General features: G+C 46.6%; 1 long non-coding RNA gene across 1 annotated transcript; it reads right to left on the bottom strand.

The window, feature by feature from the left end:
• Positions 1-13,515: 13,515 nt before the first annotated feature.
• LOC118602989 lies at positions 13,516-18,661 on the bottom strand. The gene is made up of 3 exons (XR_004951063.1): positions 18,544-18,661; positions 16,967-17,121; positions 13,516-13,565 (listed from the first exon to the last, which is right to left on the bottom strand). It is a non-coding gene; the product is annotated as an uncharacterized LOC118602989 (long non-coding RNA).
• Positions 18,662-18,700: the final 39 nt, after the last annotated feature.

Below are 18,700 nucleotides of genomic sequence, written 5' to 3'. Positions count from 1 at the left end.
GAGGCCTATCATGAGGTTATCGCTCTCCCAAGATAATTTATGTTTGATGTTGGCAAGGACTGGCGTGATTCGAATGCAGTCCTCAACAATTTGTGCTCCCAAAATAAAACATTAGGATACCTACCTCCTTGGTGGTTCCCAGACTTCAAACTTTGTCCTCGTAGGTCTATGAGGGTGTTAGAAGTGCTGCTCAGGACCCTAGTTTCTCTGATACTCTTCTGAAATGGGCAGATATCCCTCAAAAAACAAACGAACAAAGAAATGTTTAAAAGCATCCCAAATGCCAGGCTAACTTGCTCTTACTTCCTCTTCTTCTGGCTACTGGCCCTATAATTATTCACTGCTCTGTTAGTTTTCTGATGCTTTCTGGAAACGGAAGCCCTCTGGGGATATTATTTTTAACGTGAAGAAAATTATATGACTGTATTTAAAGACACCTGAGACAAAAGTAAATGGAGATATAACAACTTGGGGTCTCAATTGACCCTTCCATCTTAGTTAATAAATTTATTTCATGTTAACTAGTGTTTATAATCCATTCCCTCTGTTCAAATAACTGGTGTGGTTTCTGTCTCCTGACTGGATTCTTACTGATACAGTTCCCATCCTTGTCCTTCCTCTTCTCGTTTCATTTATCTCACAACAACATTACTGATATTTTGGACCCATTTAAAATGTTATGCCGAGACCTTACTGTATTTTATCATACTTTGCATTTGTAGAGTTTCTCTTTGGTCCATTTTTAAATCTGCTTGGCTATTCTTTATAGTTTCAGGTTTCCTGCAGGTATTTGTTCACCCACATGTACTTTTAAGCTTGATATTTAGCTCTTTAAACATATTAAATATAGTAATTTAAAGTCTGTGATAATTTCATCATCTTTCTACCTTTGTCTCTATCAATCTTGGTCTGTATCTGCTTCTTGGTTCTCCTAGTTCTCTCCTGTGGTGCTTTATTTCCGTGAGAGAATTCTGTTTTTGTTTTGGATGTTTTGTTTTGTTTTTACCATGAGCTGCTCACTTTCCTTGGAAGTTTATTTGTAGGGTGAAGGTCTGCAAGAGTAACTGTAGGATACCCTCAGTATCCTAAATCCTAAAGTGTATGTGCCTAAATGTCATCAAGTTGTCCTCCTCATACCCTTACCAACACAATTTTCAAAGTTTTTGACCTTTACTGATTTGACAGAAAAAAATAGAGTATGTCACTCACACACACACACACACACACACACACACACACACAGAGAATTGAGTATAGTTTAAATTCACCTTTTGCTTATGAGTGAAGTTGGACTTTGGCTATGTGTGAGAATCAGCCGCATTTCTTTTTTATGCATTATTTGTTCATATATTGTTGCCTATCTTTCTATTTGGTTGGTGTTCTTGAGTTGTAGGAGGTCATCGTTTCTATCGGGAATATAAGAAATTAGCACAAAGAATCGAAAGACTTTTGTCAGGATTACTTGGCAAGTTACCCACAAGTGGTGAGAATATTAGCATCCTTTTCGAGCCAGGAGGTTTAGTTCCTTTACAAATATAGACAGCAGAAAGGTTCCGATTTATTTACAATCCTGCCATTTTGTTTATCCATTCTTTTCTTAAAATTCTTTCTTCGGGGATGGAAATTTTCAGTTTGGACCCAAAAAGGCACTGGGGGTGGTAGTGATTTAGAAAATAATACTATTAATACTAAAGGATTTATATAACGTTTGAGGTAACGGGTACGTGGGGTCATAAACATCATTGCCAAAATAGAGCTGGGAAATGTAGTACTACTCACAGCAAAAATCAGCTCTATTGTTAGGTGATGAAGCTACACGGATATGGAAAGGGCAGTCTGCAGAGGTAACGCAGGAAGAGAGATTTATTTGAAAGTGAACAGTCTGTTCAATGTTTAAATGTTTTTGCTACTAGATTTAAAAGCTGTTGTGCAAGTGATTGCACCATCGCTGTTATTCACGGTGGACCGTTTATTTCTTTAAATTACCAGTGAGCGACCTGAAGCAATAGAAAAGGACAGCGATTACTCTGTGGCAGTGCCAACGCAGAATGCCAGAGGCTCCCCCTTTCCTGACAAACATCTTTGATGCCACTGAGCCACCTGCGTGCAAAACACATCTTCTTCAAATGGTGCCTCTGAAAACCACCGGTCGCTGGACAAAGCAGGTGTGGACTCTAGTTTCAGACCTGCGACTACTATGTATTTTGTGATCCCAGGCAATCCAGGTGACCCTCGCTGGCCTTTGGTAGGTCATCTGCTGCTAGATGTTATCTTCGCAGACCCTTCGCATAGATATTCTGACACAGTATTCACGAGAAATCCTGTGAGCCAGGCAATAGGTTTCCTAAAGGAGCTGGGGCTGAGCCTTGCGCGGGAACACATCTGTCATACGTACTTTGAAGACTTCTTTTGCGGTGTTTTGGGAACATTCGTGCCTGAATTTTAGGAAGTGTCCCTCAACGCAACTGTCCAGAGTTTGAGGTAGGACTTCTCTACATGTGGAAGGCTCTACGCAAGGGCGGCAAGAGACTGGGTTTACCTTTCCTGAAAATCCCATTGTTAAGGGTGGAAAATTCTCAAAGTGAGCCAACTAGCTAAGTCAGCTACAGGGAAGAAAGATCTAGAGCTACCTACCAGAAGTTGTCCTGCTTGCTTGGGTGTGGGTTTAGGAAATGTATTGTATAGGATGTGAAGATGGCCAGTGTCTGCTTCTGTAATGTGCTCACTTGTTAACCAGAGTGTAGTACCAGGTGATGTATTTGTATTGCATTAATGGTCGACTTCTGCTTCTGTAAACTGCTTACTTGTTTAATGTAGTTTAGGGCTTTGCCAGCTGCCTCTTTTGAAATTGTAAGATTGAAGACTTCCCAGTAAATCAGTAACAAGGAGGTGATTCCTCGAGGCACCAAAGTCCCAGGAAGAGTCACAACATTCCAAGATACAGGTAACAAGATTGTCTACCAGGCTATGTTTGATCTAGCAATTCCCCAGATACATTTATCTTTGTAAAGGACATTAACGGTTAACTTTTGCTTTCTGTACTTTCCTTACTCTCTCTCTCTCTTTGTTCTCAGATGTAGTCAGAGGCTTCATAAACTGCCTAAAACAAAGACCTGGGGCTGATCTCCTCTAACCCTGCATGTAGAGAGTCAGTCGTCAGCCGGCCAATAAAGGCTCATAATTAATCTCAACTGGCTCTGTGGGTCTTAGATTTGAATACACCACAACATTTGGAGGCCCCAGTGAGATTTCCCCAGTGAGGGGAGAACTCCTAAGACCCGTGGCCCCGGCCACCTTAGTCGAGGTCCTACCCCGTACAGGGTATGGCCGCTGAGTGATGTTCCTCAGCCCCAGACGCCAGGCGGACTCGCTCAGGAGAGCAGGTAGACAATTCTGATTCCTTAGTGGGGAGAACCACTCAATTCTGTAACAATTGGGCACGAGCCATCCGGAGCAGCTTCATCGGTGATTCAGACTGCACTACAGGCATCCAGGTTTCTGGGTACCTGGTTGGTTGGTTGGTTGAGCCCTGGGAACTAGTGGAAGGCTGGACGCGGTATAACTTCCTTAGTCTGGTCAGGACTGAGACGTCAGATCCTGACCCTGGTTGGTTGATTTTGTCTTGTTTGTGCTGGCACCTGTCTTGTGTCGGTCTGTCATCTCTGTGTTTTGGGGGTCTGTTTTTTTTTAATTTGTAGTCTCTCTGAATGTTACACATCTTTATGTCTTTATCCTTCTTATCCTCATAGGCTTATTAATCCTTCTTTCCCTTCGGTATAGCTGCTGCTGCCCCGTCAGACTGGTCCTCGGGACAGCGCGTGGCTCTTGCTCTAACTTATTTAACTTTTACAGGTATCATATTTCCTTTCACCACTCTTCAGACCACCATGGGTCAAGCTTCCTCCAGACCCATGCCTCCGAAGAGACCCACTCCTCCGCAGTGTCTCCTCAGTCATTTCAATGACTTTAGGCGGCGGTCTCAAGGTTATGGGTTCTGTGTCACTCCCTTCGATCTTCAGAGATTCTGCCAGCTGGACTGGCCCACCTTTGGTGTAATGTGGCCATCTGTGGGTTCTCTTGACCTACAGGTTGCCTTCCGGGTTCGAAAGGTTATCTATGGCATTCCGGGACACCCTTATCAGGTCCCCTACATTGACGTCTGGATTGACATTGCTTCTGATGTTCCAAAATGTTTGAAAGGATGTCAACGTAAATCTGACAAGGAGCTTTCTGCCTTTCCTATCCTCCTGGCTGACCCCAAATGTCCAGAAGAAAAAACCCCAAAGCTTCTCCCTCATCCTCTTTACCCTATTTTACGGGCTCCCCCTGAACACCCCGAGGTTTTGAATGCCCCTCCCTGCTATTCTCCGGGAAACTCATTCCGGACCCCTGCCCACGGTGAGGCGGAAGCTCTCCAGAGTCCACTGCACACCTGGACAGGGACTGTCTATTGTCCTCCTCAGGACCCAGACCCGGCCCCAGACTTGTCGCAGCCGGCAGCAGTCCTGGCACCTGTCTGGCAGGTTGCCCCTCCTCGGGGGGTTCCCAGAAGCCCTTCGTGGTTTATGTTCCCTTCTCTACTAGTGATCTGTACTATTGGAAATTTCGGAACCCTTCATTGTCAGAAAAGCCACAGGGCTTGACCTCCCTGTTAGAGACCATTTTCTTCACTCATCAGCCCACTTGGGATGACTGCCAACAGTTCTTGCAGGTTTTATTCACGCTGGAGAAAAAGGAGCGAATCCTGCGAGAGCGCCAAGGCTGTGTTAGAGCCAAATGGGCAGCCCACTACAGACCCAGCTCGTATTCAGCATGTGTTCCCAAATACCCGTCCATCCTGGGACCCCAACACAGACCAAGTTAAGGAGGTTCTCCAAAGGTACCGCCAGCTTCTACTCCAGGGTCTCCGGTCCATGGCTCATTGACCGATCAACCTGTCTAATGTAAACGAGGTCATTCAGGCCAAAGATGAGCTGTATTTTTAGAGAGACTATTAGAGTCATATAGGCTGTATACTTCCATTGATCCGGAGGACCCCAACAATCAGAGGGCTATTAATTTGGCCTTTGTTAGCCAGTCGGCTCAGGTATAAGAAAGAAGTTGCAGAAAATGGAAGGGTTTGAGGGATCCAATTTGTCCAAGCTATTAGAGGTGGCCCAGCATGTGTTTAACAATCGGGAAAATGTCATGAAAGTTATGTTAGAAGAACCCCGCAGACCAAGGCCCCGGGGCCCTCTAGGTCGGGGCCGAAGCAGAGGACAATGCCACAGACCAGATGTTAAAGCTAAGACTAGAGAAAGATTTAAACTTGAAGAGGATCAGTGCGCCCATTGTAAGAAGAAAGGACATTAGAAAAATGAATGTCCCGAGAAAGGAAAAACACAGGAGAAAAGGGCCCCTCTTGTGCTGTTTGAGGATGCAGAATGAGGAGGTCAGGGCTCCTACATTATAAGCTCCCGGGAGCCCAGGGTAACATTACAAGTTGGGGGCAAACCTGTAAACTTCTTAGTGGATATGGGGGCTACTTACTCAGTTTTACAGAATGCCCAAGGCTCCCTGTCTAAAGAAAAGACTTTACTACAAGGAGCCACGGGACAAGGGAAATCTTACCCTTGGACTCTAGCCAGAATTACTGACCTGGGAAAAGGAACCATCACCTACCCGTTCCTGGTTATGCCTAAATGCCTGTACCCCTTACTGGGGAGAGACTTACTACAAAAATTAAGGGCTACCATCTCTTTTAAGGAAGGACACACTGAATTGACTCTGTGGGCCCCTCCATCTGCAATAATGCTCACTTGTCCTCTCTCTGAAGAATATCTTTGATTAGAGAAGCCTGTTCCCAATCCTTCCGCTGATACATCACTATTAAAGGAACTGCAGCACAGGATCCCTCGGGTGTGGGCTGAGACTAACCCACCCGGACTGGCAGTACATCAGCCACCTATTGTAGTGACCCTGCTGAGTTCTGCCGAGCCTGTCAGGGTAAGACAGTACCCCATCAGTCAGAAGGCTAGGTCCGGCATAGCAGTGCATATTCAGAGGCTCCTGAACGAAGGGATCTTGGTCCCTTGCCATTCACCTTGGAACACCCCACTGCTCCTAGTTCAGAAACTGGGTACCCAAGACTACAGGCCAGTACAGGACCTCAGAGAAGTAAACAAGCGGGTTGAGACTATACACCCCACTGTTCCCAACCCATACACCCTCCTGAGTCAGCTGCCGCCCAGTCACTGGGTATACACTGTCCTCGATTTAAAGGACGCTTTCTTCACCCTTCCCCTAGCAAAGGCGAGCCAATCAATATTTGCCTTTGAATGGGAAGACCCTGATAGACTGTGCTCTGGAGAATTGTCTTGGACTAGGCTGCCACAGGGATTCAAGAACTCCTCTACATTGTTTGATGAGGCCCTGAGCCGGGACCTCGTTGATATTTGCCAAAGACACCCAGAGACTGTTCTTCTACAATACGTAGATGATTTACTCTTAGCTGCCACAACAGATATAAAATGTAAACAGACCACTGAAGACTTATTACAAGAATTAGACTCTAAGGGCTACAGGGTGTCTGCTAAGAAGGCTCAACTTTGCACTTCCCAGGCAACGTATCTAGGGTATAAGCTGCAAGGCGGTCACTGGGCTCTGTCATCAAACAGAGCTGAGGCCATTTTAAGGATACCCCAACCCACAACTAAGCAGCAGGTCCGAGAGTTCCTCAGAGCCGTAGGCTGCTGTAGGCTCTGGATTCCAGGGTTTGCGGAGTTAGCCAAGCCCCTGTATAACAGCACTGGGGGAAAGTACGAGGACTTAAACTGGGGAAAAGAAGAATAAGAGGCTTTTGGAGCCCTAAAAACAGCCTTGATTACAGCCCCGCCTTTGGCTCTGCCTACTTTAGACAAGCCGTTCCAACTCTTTGTGACTGAGACTAGAGGTATAGCGAAGGGGGTCCTCACCCAGACTCTAGGACCATGGAAGAGACCTGTTGCATACCTCTCCAAAAGACTGGACTATGTTGCAGCAGGGTGGCCTAACTGCTTGAGGGCCATTGCGGCCATGGCTATCCTCACCAAAGAAGCACTGAAGCTGACTTTAGGACAGACTATCCAGATTATAGCCCCCCATGCGGTAGAAACTATGCTCCGCAGCCCCCCGATCGTTGGATTTCAAATGCACGGATCACTCAATACCAGGTTCTTCTCCTTAAACCCCCACAAGTACAATTCATGAAAACTTCTGCTCTCAACCCAGCCACCCTTTTGCCTGATGATGACCCTCAGCAGCCATTACATGATTGTCTCAAGTTCTTGGATAGCATCACCTGCCTCAGACCAGACCTGATGGACATCCCGTGGCCACAACCGGATGCCACCCTGTACACTGATGGGAGCAGTTTCGTCTCAGAAGGAGTCGGGTATGATGGGGCGGCAGTAGTTACCAGAGGGACTGTCATCTGGGCTCAGGCCCGGAGCCACGGAACATCAGCCCAGTGAGCCTAACTCATTGCTGTGCCCCAAGTGCTCCGATGGGGTAAGGAGAAGACAGTCTACATCTATACAGACAGCAGGTATGCTTTTGCTACTGCACATATTCATGGGGCACTATATAAAGAGAGAGGATCACTCACCTCGGGGCGGGGGAGGTGGGGGAATCAGGAACAGAGAAGAGATCCTAGCTCTCCCGGAAGCCATCTGGCTGCCTAAGATAGTCGTCATCATACACTGCCCAGGTCACAAAAAAAATAAAAATAAAATAACAAAAAACAAAAAAACACTGAGTCTGAGATAGCCCGGGGCAACTCCTTTGTCAACCAGACCCCAAAGGAAGCTGCCTGAAAACCAGTGTCAATTGACATTCTGCTGGCCCTACAGCCCAGGGTGCCAGCGGACACCCCTACCTACACTCCAGAAAAAGTTAAACTATGCAACAAGCTGGGAGAAAAAGAAAAAAATCTGCTGGGTGGGTTAGGCTCCAGGACAACTACATTGTAGCACCTGAGGCCTTAAGCCAAGACCTCATAGCCCAGGTTCACCAGAGCACTCATTTAGGAGAGACCAGTTCGATTGAACTGTTGAAAAGAGACTATTACATTCCGGGGCTACAATGAATGGCCAAGCAGGTATCGGCCCAGTACCACATCTGCACACAAGTGAATCCAGGGCCCTCCAAGGGAGTATATACAACAAGAAACGAAACTTCGTGGACAGGCACCGGGGACCATTAGGAGTTAGATTTCACTGAGGTCAGCCCGGGTACCTTCAAATTCAAGTACTTGCTTGTGTTCATTGACACCTCTTCAAGATGGACTGAAGCGTTCCCCACCAAACAGAAGACAGCTCAGGTAGTAGCTAAGAAATTAGTCTCAGAAATAGTACCTCGATTCGGCTTGCCATTAACACTGGGGTCCGACAATGGCCTGGTGTTCATTGCCAAAACAAGTCAGACCTTAGCCAAAATGTTAGGTGTTGATTGGAAACTACACTGTATATATAGACCTGAGAGTTCAGGCCAGGTAGAAAGAATGAACAGGACATTAAAAGAAACTTTAACCCCTTACATTCAAAGCCTCGCTCCATCTGAAATCATGTTTGAAAGACATCTTTTTGGTTTGATACATTCAGAATCTGTAAAATGAACTAAGAATTTTGTATATTAATTCATACATGTAAGACTAATTTGTTCATCAAGCATAGATCTTGCTTTAATTGTAAAGCTTTAGGTAAGACTTGCTGTTTTTGTGCTAACCACTCTGGAATTATACGAAGACAGCCTGGCACTAATAAGACAGAAGGTTAAAGACAGAGAAGAACAGCTTAAGCGTGGAGAATCTTGGTATGAAGAACTTTTTAACAACACCCCTTGGTTAACAACGCTCCTGACATCCATTACAGGCCCTCTTATCCTAGTCTTCCTGGGCCTTCTGATTGGGCCCTGTATAATTAATTGGATAATTGCCTATCTTAAAAAGCGTGTACAGGCAGTAAAACTCATGGTCCTCAGAACAAACTACTGGTCACTCCAGGTTGAAAATTCAATGATTTGAATTCCCCTAGAAAACCAGTGGGGAATGTTAAGGGTAGAAAATTTTCCAGTAAGCCAGCATTAAGGATTTACTTTTGCTTGCTTGTGTAATGTTTAACCAGGGTATAGTTCTAGGAGATAATCCTGTGCAAGGATATGCTAATGTTAAGGGTGTAGTTATCCTGTGCAAAGATATGCTAATGGCTAACTTTTGCTTCTGTAAACCTGCTTGCTTGTTTCATGTAGTTTTGGGGCTTTATAAGCTGCCTCCTCTGAAAGTTCGGGGCTGATTCTCTAGTGGGAGAATCAGTCTCTGGCTGGCTAATAAAGGCTCATAATTAATCTCAATTGGCTCCGTGGGTCTTAGATTTGAACGCGCCACAACACTACCTGAGCTGTCTCCTGTTTTGTAGGGAAGGCTTCAGTCCATCCCGATTAGGTTTATGAACACAAGCAAGTACTTGAATCCGAAGTTTCCCAGGCTGACCTCAGTGAAATCCAACTCTCAGTGTTCCCCCAGTGCCTGTCCACGCAGATGTGGCACTGGGCTGATACCTCTTTGGCCATTCGTTGCAGCCACAGAATGTAATAGTCTCTTTTTAACAGTTTAATTAACTGGGTTTCTCTCAAGTGAATTCTCTGGTGAACCTGGGTTATAAGGTCTCGGCTTAAGGCCTCAGGTACTATAATGTGGCCATCCGGTAGCCTAACCCACCCAGTAGATTCCTCTTTGTCTCTCAGCTTATTGCATAGTTCAACTTCTCCTGAAGGGTAGGTAGGGGTGTCCACTGGCACCCTGGGCTGTAGGGCCGGCAGGATGTCAATTGGCCCCATTGGTCTTCTGGCAGCCTCCTTTGCTGTCTGTCACAGTCTTGTTTTCACCCCACCACAGAGGTTGAGTCACTGCTACTAGTTCAGCCCGCTGAGCTGGAGTTCTATGGCTTAGGGCTTGTGTCCTGATGGTAACCACTACAACCCCAGCATACCTGACTGCTTTTGAGACGAAGTTACCAGATTCGGCCAACAGCTGTCTGTCAGGTCTGGTCTGGTGCTGATGACATTCTCTAGGACCTCAAGACAGTCATATAGGGGTTGGCAAGGGTCACTGTCAGCCAGTAGGGTAGCTGGGTTGGATGTAGTTTTCAGGAACTGTATGTGAGGTGGGTTGAGAAGCAGGACCTGATACTGGGTGATTCGAGCATTGGAAATCCACCGGTCTGGTGGACTGCAAATCTCCTATGTCCACCAAGAAGTTCACAGGCTTGCCCCTCACCTGTAAAATTACCCTGGGCTGCCAGGGGCTCGTAATGTCAGAGCCCTGACCTCCTTATTCTGCGTCCTCGAAGAGGATGAGGGGGGCCTTCTTTTGGGGGCTTTGTCCTTTTCAGGGCACTTATTCTTCCAATGTCCCTTTTTCTTGCAATATGCGTATTTGTCCTTTTCTAACCCGACTCTCCTGGGTCTATTGTTCACCTGGGGTGCCTGTTCTCACCCTCTGCCTTTTCCTGGCAGTCCCTTTGGCTAGGGCTTCTTGTGTGGTTGCAAGCAGGACCTTGGTCATTCTATGCTATATCTACCTCATTGGGCTATCTCAACCAGCTCAGACAGGTTCTTTCCTTCAAACCCTTCCATCCTCTGCAGTTTCTTTCTAATATCTGGGGCTGACTGACTGACAAAGGCTAAATTCACAGCCCTCTTATTATTAGGGTCCTCCGGGTCAATAGGGGTATATAACCAATACGACTCTGAGAGTCATTCCAGGAACGTCACCGGTGGCTCATCCTTAGTTCGAATGACCTCGCTTACCTTAGATGGGTTAGTGGGTCGTCTGGCGGCAGACCGGAGGCCCTGGAGCAGTAGCTAGCGATACTGTTGGAGACCCTCCTTACTTTGGTCGGTGTCGGGGTCCCAAGGCGGACAGGTGTTCGGGAGAACATATTGGACGCGGGCCGGATCAGTGGAAGGCTGCCCGTTGGGCTCTAATACTGCTTTTCAGCCACCCTCAGGATCTGCTCCTGCTCCTCTGAGGTAAACAGGACCTGGAGGAGTTGCTGACAGTCGTCCCAGGTTGGCTATTGGGTAAAGAAAATAGTCTCTAGGAGAGAGGTTAATCCCTGGGGTTTCTCTGAGAATGAGTGGTTCTGGCATTTCCAATTGTACAGATCACTGGTGGAGAAAGGGACATGGACCATGAATGGCCTCTGGGTTTCTCCCCCAACCAGGGGAGCCAATTGCCAGAGTGGGGCCAGGACTGCTGCCTGATTCGACGAGTCAGGGACAGGATCAGGGTCTTGTGGGGGCCAGTATACAATCCCAGTGCGGGTGTGCAGAGGACTCTGGAGGGGTTCTGCCTCTCTGGTAGATGGAGACAGGACCGGGTCACAAGGGGCGTAAGGGGGAGGATTAGTGATCTCGGGGTCCTCAGGGGGTGCCTGTAAGGATAAAGAGGGTTAGGTGTCTGTCTGGACGGTTTCTCTTTTTGCCTCTTCGATGTGGAGAGGACAGACTTGGGAGTCGTCTTTGATTTTTTTTCCACGGCAGCAGTCTTTTAAGTATTTGTGAGCATCAGAAACAATATCGATCCACACATCGATATATGGAGCCTGATCAGGGTGGCCAGGATTTCTGTAGATAATATTCTGCACCTAAAAGGCTGTTTGCAGGTCAAGTGATCCCTCTGATGGCCACCCCGTTGCAAATGTGGGCCAATCTATCTAACTGGCAGAACCTCTGAAGGTCAAAGGGAGTGACACTGGCTCCATAGGCGTGGGTTCATCTCCTGAAATCCTTAAAATGATTAATGAGGCACTGAAGCGTGGGTAGGACGATTCGAGGAAAAAGCCTGACCCATGTTAGTAAAAACAAGCGAGATCCCCTCAAGAGCCAAATAAACCAAGGCTAGAATCAGCTTCTGACCTAGCGTCTAGTCGGAAGGGGCCACGGAGGCCAGATCTAAAGAAAGAATTAAAATACCACACATCAATATATGGAGTAAGCTTATGAAAACCAAGGCAATAAGAGGGTAACAGTACATTTTGACCAGTCCAGATAGACAGACACAATACAGACAGACAAGAACAGTAACAGACTAAGATAAACCAGTCCGGACAGACAGACACAAGACAAACTACAAGTAACACAAAGCGCTAATGCACCCAAAAACCCGAAGTAAGTCTGACGTCTCAGACTGTTGTGGCTACCAGCCCCCAAAAGACACACGGACCACTGGAACTCAGTGAGTCATAGGAAACACACTCTTTATTCAGCCAGCTGGGTCTGCCAGGGGTACGCAGACCCCAAATTAAGCAGCAGCCAAATGCAGAAGTACAGGGTTTTTAAGCCCCAAATCCTATTTTTCATTCTGTCTAAACACAAAGATCTATCCTACTTCTATTCATTACCTGTCGACCCACAGGTCAGGTATGCAAGCAAGAGTACATAACCAGAAAGCATGTTATTAGAATGTTATGTTCTTTTAATTAAAAAGTCTATGTTTCTATGGCAATAGTTAAACAGAGTTAAACAGTAATTTCCTGCAAGCAATAAATTTCCAGCAGTCATTTTTCAGCCACCACATTTCCCACTGCCCTTAGCCAACAATCAAATCTTTGATTCTTTATGTGGAATTTGTTCATAGCCTCTATTCTGTAATACTAAAAGTCAAATAGAATTAATTTTCTTCCTTATATATGCAAACAAGAAATTGAGAAAACATGGGCGAAAAGTTAACAAGAGGAAGAGGAGGATTAAAGGTTAGCTACAGCAAAGAGAAGTGTTGTTAGCTATGGTGACTAATTAATTGAACATCCTATGAAACCAGTTATTTGATTCTAGTCTCTGTTTTTCCCTGGTAGCTAAATTTTTCTGTACTAGTAGTAAACTTTTTCTAATTATTTCAGAGTTATTGGCATAGAAGCAACAGGTTTCACTTAGAGCCATACATAATCCATTTTGTTCTAAGAACAATAAATTTAAACCTCTTCTATTTTAGAGAACTACTTCTGCTAGCGAATTGACTTGAAATTCTAGCCTGCTGAGCTCAGTTAAATTAAGGAGAGTTTTTACACTGACATAGTAAAGGGGTTTTGGGTTTAGGCACAACCAGCAGCAATCTTGTCTTATGTCTGGGGTGGTCTTATTTAAGACCTTGTATATTGTCATTAGCAAAGTTATTAATGCTCTTTCTGGTTCTGGTTGTGGCTGGTCGAATGCCTGGGCTAAAGAGGAAAAGAGGAAGAAACAGAGGGTTATACTTATGTGCACTTGAGTCTTAGTCTTAAGGGCCCGTCTTCCGGAGCTGTCCACGCTCGTGCCGCCTTCACGTGGGAGTGATGAATCCATGATGGGATGCCGTCTACTTTAACTGCACTGGGCGTCATTAGGTAGACAGTAAAGAGCCCTTTCCATTTGGGTTCTAGTCCCTTAGAAGTGAACTTCCGGATCCACACAGAGTCCCCAGGCTGAAACTGATGGGGAAGTCTGTCCCCGGTGGCTGAGTGGACAGCACGAACTCAGGACCAAATCTCCTTCTGCACACTTTGAAGGGCCTGTAAAGACAAATAAGACAAGGTTATGCAGTTATGCCTTTTCCTCATCTTCTATTTAGGTACTAAAGGTGGAGGTCTTTCAGAGAAACTTTCGAATGGGGTGAATTCATTAATATGTGGAGTACATCTGGCTCGGAGAAGAGCGAAGGGGAGAAGTTCTCCCCAGGTCCCACAAGTTTTTAATCCTAACTTGACTAATGTCTCTTTTAGGGTCCGATTCATCCACTCTACCTGGCCCAAACTTTGGGGCCGGCAGGCGCAGTGGAGTTTCCATCGCAAATTTAGGTAGATAGCCAATTGCTGTGATACCTTTGCTATGAAGGCTGGCCCGTTATCCAACCCTAAAGTTCCAAGGAGACCAAATTGAGGGAGGATTTCTTGTACTAGTTTCTTGGTAACTACTAAGGCAGTTTCTTTCCTGGTGGGGAAGGCCTCTACGCATCCTGAAAAGGTGTCCATAAAAACAAGTAAATATTTGCAGCCCTATGGCGGGCCAGCCACCACAAGTCGATCAGTACCTGAAGGGGGCAATGGGAATGAATAAAGAGACACTCACACGACTGCTCATGTGGCCGGTCTTCAGTGATGCTGAAGCCCCGAGTTTATTTCCCATCACCAATATATGCAGTTTGAGTACATGCAGTTTAACAATGAAAAATATGCATTACCTTAGTGAAAGTAAATCTTTAACTTGTACATAGAAACTACAAAATCACTGAAACTCCCAAAAGTAATTGTCCCGTGACAGAATCTATCAATTACCCCAATAGCCATCGATCCTCTGTGTCCGGGAACTGGCCGTTCTCACCACATACCTCGGCAACTTGTAAGCACCCTCCAGGTGCAGGCAAAGACAACGCCTTAGGAGCAGAAACAGGTTAAGCAATAACCGAGCCAGTCTGTAAGGCTCTGAATTACCTGTAACCATGGCTCCCCACACAGCCCCCCACAGTCAGGGTTACCTCAGTGAAATCGACTTCCCAGTGGTCTCCCGGATAAGTTCCTCTTTCCATATGCCTAGGTTCTTCTATCTCCCCCTTCTTTGGATTAACTTGGGCACAAGCCGAGCATTGTCAGGCAATCTCCTCTGCGGTTCTTCTCCCTTCTGGAGCATCTTAGTCTGTCCTAGGTGTGTGGTCTGGTGTAGCTGGTGGAGGAGAGTCCTTCCAAGGGCCCGTGATAGCCCGATTTTTTCATCTGGGGTTGTCCACCAACCCTGTTGGTTCCTAGTAGCTCCCTTATCTTGAAAATATATGTCCTCTTTCACCGTATAGGTCAGAGACAGAGGCAGTTCTGGGTAAGGGACAACAGTCAGTAGATGTGGTGGGGGCCCCACTTGCCTTGTGGCCGCTGCTCCTGCCTCTGCATTGGCTCTTCCATCTTCCTTAGCTCAGGACTATTCCCTTTTTGATGCCCTTTACAAATAACAATAGCCAGAGCCTTAGGCATCCATATGGCTTCAAGTAAGGCTAAGATCTCCTCCTTGTTCTTAATGTCCTTCCCAGCTGAAGTCAGAAGCCCTCTCTCCTTGTAGATGGCTCCGAGTACATGTGCAGTGGCAAAGGCGTATCGGCCGTCAGTGTATATCGTGACTGCCTTATCCTTTCCCCATCTTAGTGCCTCACTGAAGGCCATGCGTTCTCCCTTTTGAGCAGAAGTCGTATGGGGAAGAGCTTGTGACTAGATGGTGCCTGTTAGAGTTACGACCGCTACCCCAGCACACCTCCTTCCTTCCTGCATGAAGTTGCTCCTGTCCGTGAACAGAACTTCGTCAGCCTCAGGCAGAGGGGAGTCTTTGAGGTCTGGCCGCGAGGAACACACAGCATCAGTGAAATCTGTGCAGTCATTAACGGGGTTCTTGGGGTCTGGGTCTGGCAACAGATGGACTGGGGTGACGAGAGTAGCTTTGGATTTTAGCCACACGTTTGGGGTCATCCGGTGCCTCCCTGTTGTTGAACACCTTCTGGGCTATCTCAACAAGTTGGGACAGGTTCATCCCTGCAAAACCTTCTAATTTTTGCAATTTACACTGGATATCAGGGGCTGCCTGAGTAGCAAAGGCTATATTAACTTCCTGCTGGTTCTCAAGGGCCTCAGGATCAATGAAGGTGTATACCCGGTATGCCTCATTCAAGAGACGCTCCAGGGGATTCCTGAGGTCCTTCCCTGTATAACTTCAGTTACCTTAGAAATGTTAGTTGGCTGACGAGCAGCCATCCTAATTCCCCCAATTAGAATCTGGTGGTACCGATCTAATGCCACTCTCCCTGCCTGAGAACTGTGTCCCCAGTCTGGGCAGGTGGAGGGAAATTCCTCCTCAATCTGTTCCCCTGCTTCCTCAACTCTCCTCCCTCCCACAGTTATCTTTTGTGTTTCAGTCCGAATGTGTCCACATTCTCCTGAGGTCAAGGGGGTAATTAAAAGCTGTTGGCAATCATCCCAGGTGGGGCAGTGAGTCTGAAAGACACTAAGAGTCCCATTAATGCCTGGGGTTTCTCAGAGAAAGGTTGACTCTTTGCCTTCCAGTTGTACAGGTCCCTAGTCGAGAAAGGCACGTAAACCATAAAGGGCCTGTCTGTGTGATGTCCCTGGAGTGGTGCTTCTCGCAAGGGGAGGATGGTCGGGGTGGTGGTATTGGCTGGTGCCCTGCCCAGAGCGGGAGCAGGAGGCCCATAGGGGTTACCCGCTGGCCATCCGAGGAGGTGAGGTGGTGCTGTTTGGCCTCTGTTGTCCTGGATTATAGGGTGGGGGAAGGTCACTGTCCTCCGGTGGAGATTGGAGGGCTGGGGGACTGGGCTGTCTTGGAGATTCAGGCGCTCCATGTTTCGGGGTGCCCACAACTAAAACTCGCAACCCTAGATAAAAAGGGCACACCGGCAGAGCCAAGGAGGGGGTTTCTGAACAAGGTTTAACCATTGATCAATGTAGGGAAACTGATCGGGATGTCCCGGATCTCCTGTGACAATCTTCCAAACATCCCTCACCAAACCCTTGTCAAAGGAACCCTTCACAGGCCAGTTTACACCAAAAGATGGCCACTCAACTTCATACAATGTCCTTAGTCTACCTGGAGAAAACTTTATGCCATAGTCAGCTCCTTCTACAAACCCTTCTTTGAAATGTCACAGGAGACACCCCAAGGGTGTCTTCTGTGAACTCGGGCTTCCCCCCATCACTTGCACAGAAAACAGACACTCAGACAAGAACAATTACTGAGGTGTGGGTGGACCCAGAGAAGTCCACCACCCACAACCTAGATAAGACCAGAGACAATAAACAGAACTAGACAACAGGGCACAGAAGGTGGCGTCCCGTGGCCTGGCCACGATCCAGGAGATATGACTGCGTCCAGTCTCTCCACGGACCCCCCCAAGGACTGATCAACAGAACCTGTAAGGTACCTTTTATCCAGATGCTGAGGCCTCGGAGATTCCAGATTCCTGTCGGGACCAGGAACAAAGAGTGTGTTCTGAAAGTTGCGTCCTCCACAATTGCATTAACCCCATCACGGCATTCAAGGACCCTGGAACGTCTCAGGTTGGCCACCCCTTTGAATCTGTAACAGGGACAGCAACCACTTTGGAGGCTGGTCTGGTCTTAGATCCCAGGGCCACTACCTGAGATCTCGCTGGAGCCTCCAAATGTTGTAGCTGCCAGTCCCCGAAAGACATACGGACCACCGGAACTCAGTGAGTTATAGAAAATACACTCTTTATTCAGCCAGCTGGGTCTGCCAGGGGTACACAGACCCCAAATTAAGCAGCCCCAAAATGTAGAGGTACAGGGTTTTTAAGCCCAAAATCCCATTCTTCATTCTGTCTAAACATAAAGGTCTATTTTTCTTCTATTCATTACCTATCGACCCACAGGTCAGGTGTGCAAGCAGGGGTACAGAAGCAGAAAGCTTATTGTTAGAATTTTATGTTCCCATAAGTAATAGCCCATGTTCCCATACCAATAGTCAAACAGTGATTTTCCCAGCCAGCACACAAACTGTCTTTTTGGTATGTGCACTATAAATTCTTTATTTATTTTAAATTTTTAATTACTACATCAATGATTCACTGATTTTATTTTGGCTATTTATGAATCTTGACAGAGGCAATTGTGAAAAAGTAAAGAAACTATGGGGGATGGATAAAGGAAGACAATATTTTAAACAATCTACAGAATTCTTTTTCCTCCTTGTTGATAAAACTTTCCTCCTGGTATAGGGAAGACATCTTTCACATGGTAATTTCATCTCTTGCATTTAAGGAAAAGAGGGCAAATCAAAGTGTTTTTCTTGCATTTGCTGTTTTCTAGTGTCTTTGTAACTGCACATAAACTTCAGTTCTTTAATAGTTTTTTTCTCTGATTCAAGCTGCTTTTGCCCAAGATAATGGCATTGTGACTCACTTGCCTTTGATTCTCTCCTCCCTCAATCCTCTCTATGCCTAATCCTTTACTCATTAAGCCTGAGGATAAGATTAACTGAGGTTTTGGTTGGACTTTAAGGATAACATCTTGGCCTGTCTTTGAGTTTCAGGCCTATCAAGGCAGAACAGCACCACCACTGGGCACAGGACCAGGCAAAGGCGCCAGATGGGACGGTGCCTGGCCGATTCCAGGACCAGACACAATGACCTTATCCCCCTCCAATTGTCCAATCAGTAGCACCCAGGACCCTAACTCTCTTAGTTTCCATGACAACTGACTTTTCCATATATAATCTGTACTCCTTCTGAGCGATAGCTTGCCTGTGCCTCAGCTTGCCTGTGCCTCTGGGACTTGGAACTCTAATAAATCTTACTGTGTTGTAAAACCTGCACGTGACTATCTCTTCTTTGGCTCAGGGGATCCCGTAGGCTGACCCCCTCTTTTTTTGTTGTTCCGATAACATCTTTAACTCAAAATAGTCAATATGCCTGAGCGGCCTATTTGGGGGTGGCATGTTCTAAACTCCTTCAATTACAAACACATCCACAACTTTAAATACCAGATTCCTGAGGGTGATTTCCTCTGTGGAGGCGGGGATGGAAACTCCTAGAGGATTCATTTCAACCCTCACTTGTGCCCAAGGAAGACGCTGCTAATACACGTTTCCCGGGTCTGCTGGGATCGCAGACCCAGTTGGGCCCGCCCCGGCCCCGCCC

The sequence above is a fragment of the Rousettus aegyptiacus genome, unplaced genomic scaffold (genome assembly GCF_014176215.1).
Source record: "Rousettus aegyptiacus isolate mRouAeg1 unplaced genomic scaffold, mRouAeg1.p scaffold_m13_p_5, whole genome shotgun sequence".
In the NCBI taxonomy this organism is placed as follows: Eukaryota; Metazoa; Chordata; class Mammalia; order Chiroptera; family Pteropodidae; genus Rousettus; species Rousettus aegyptiacus.
The sequence above is the reverse complement of the archived record's forward strand: the minus strand, read 5'-3'. Positions and strand labels throughout refer to the sequence as shown.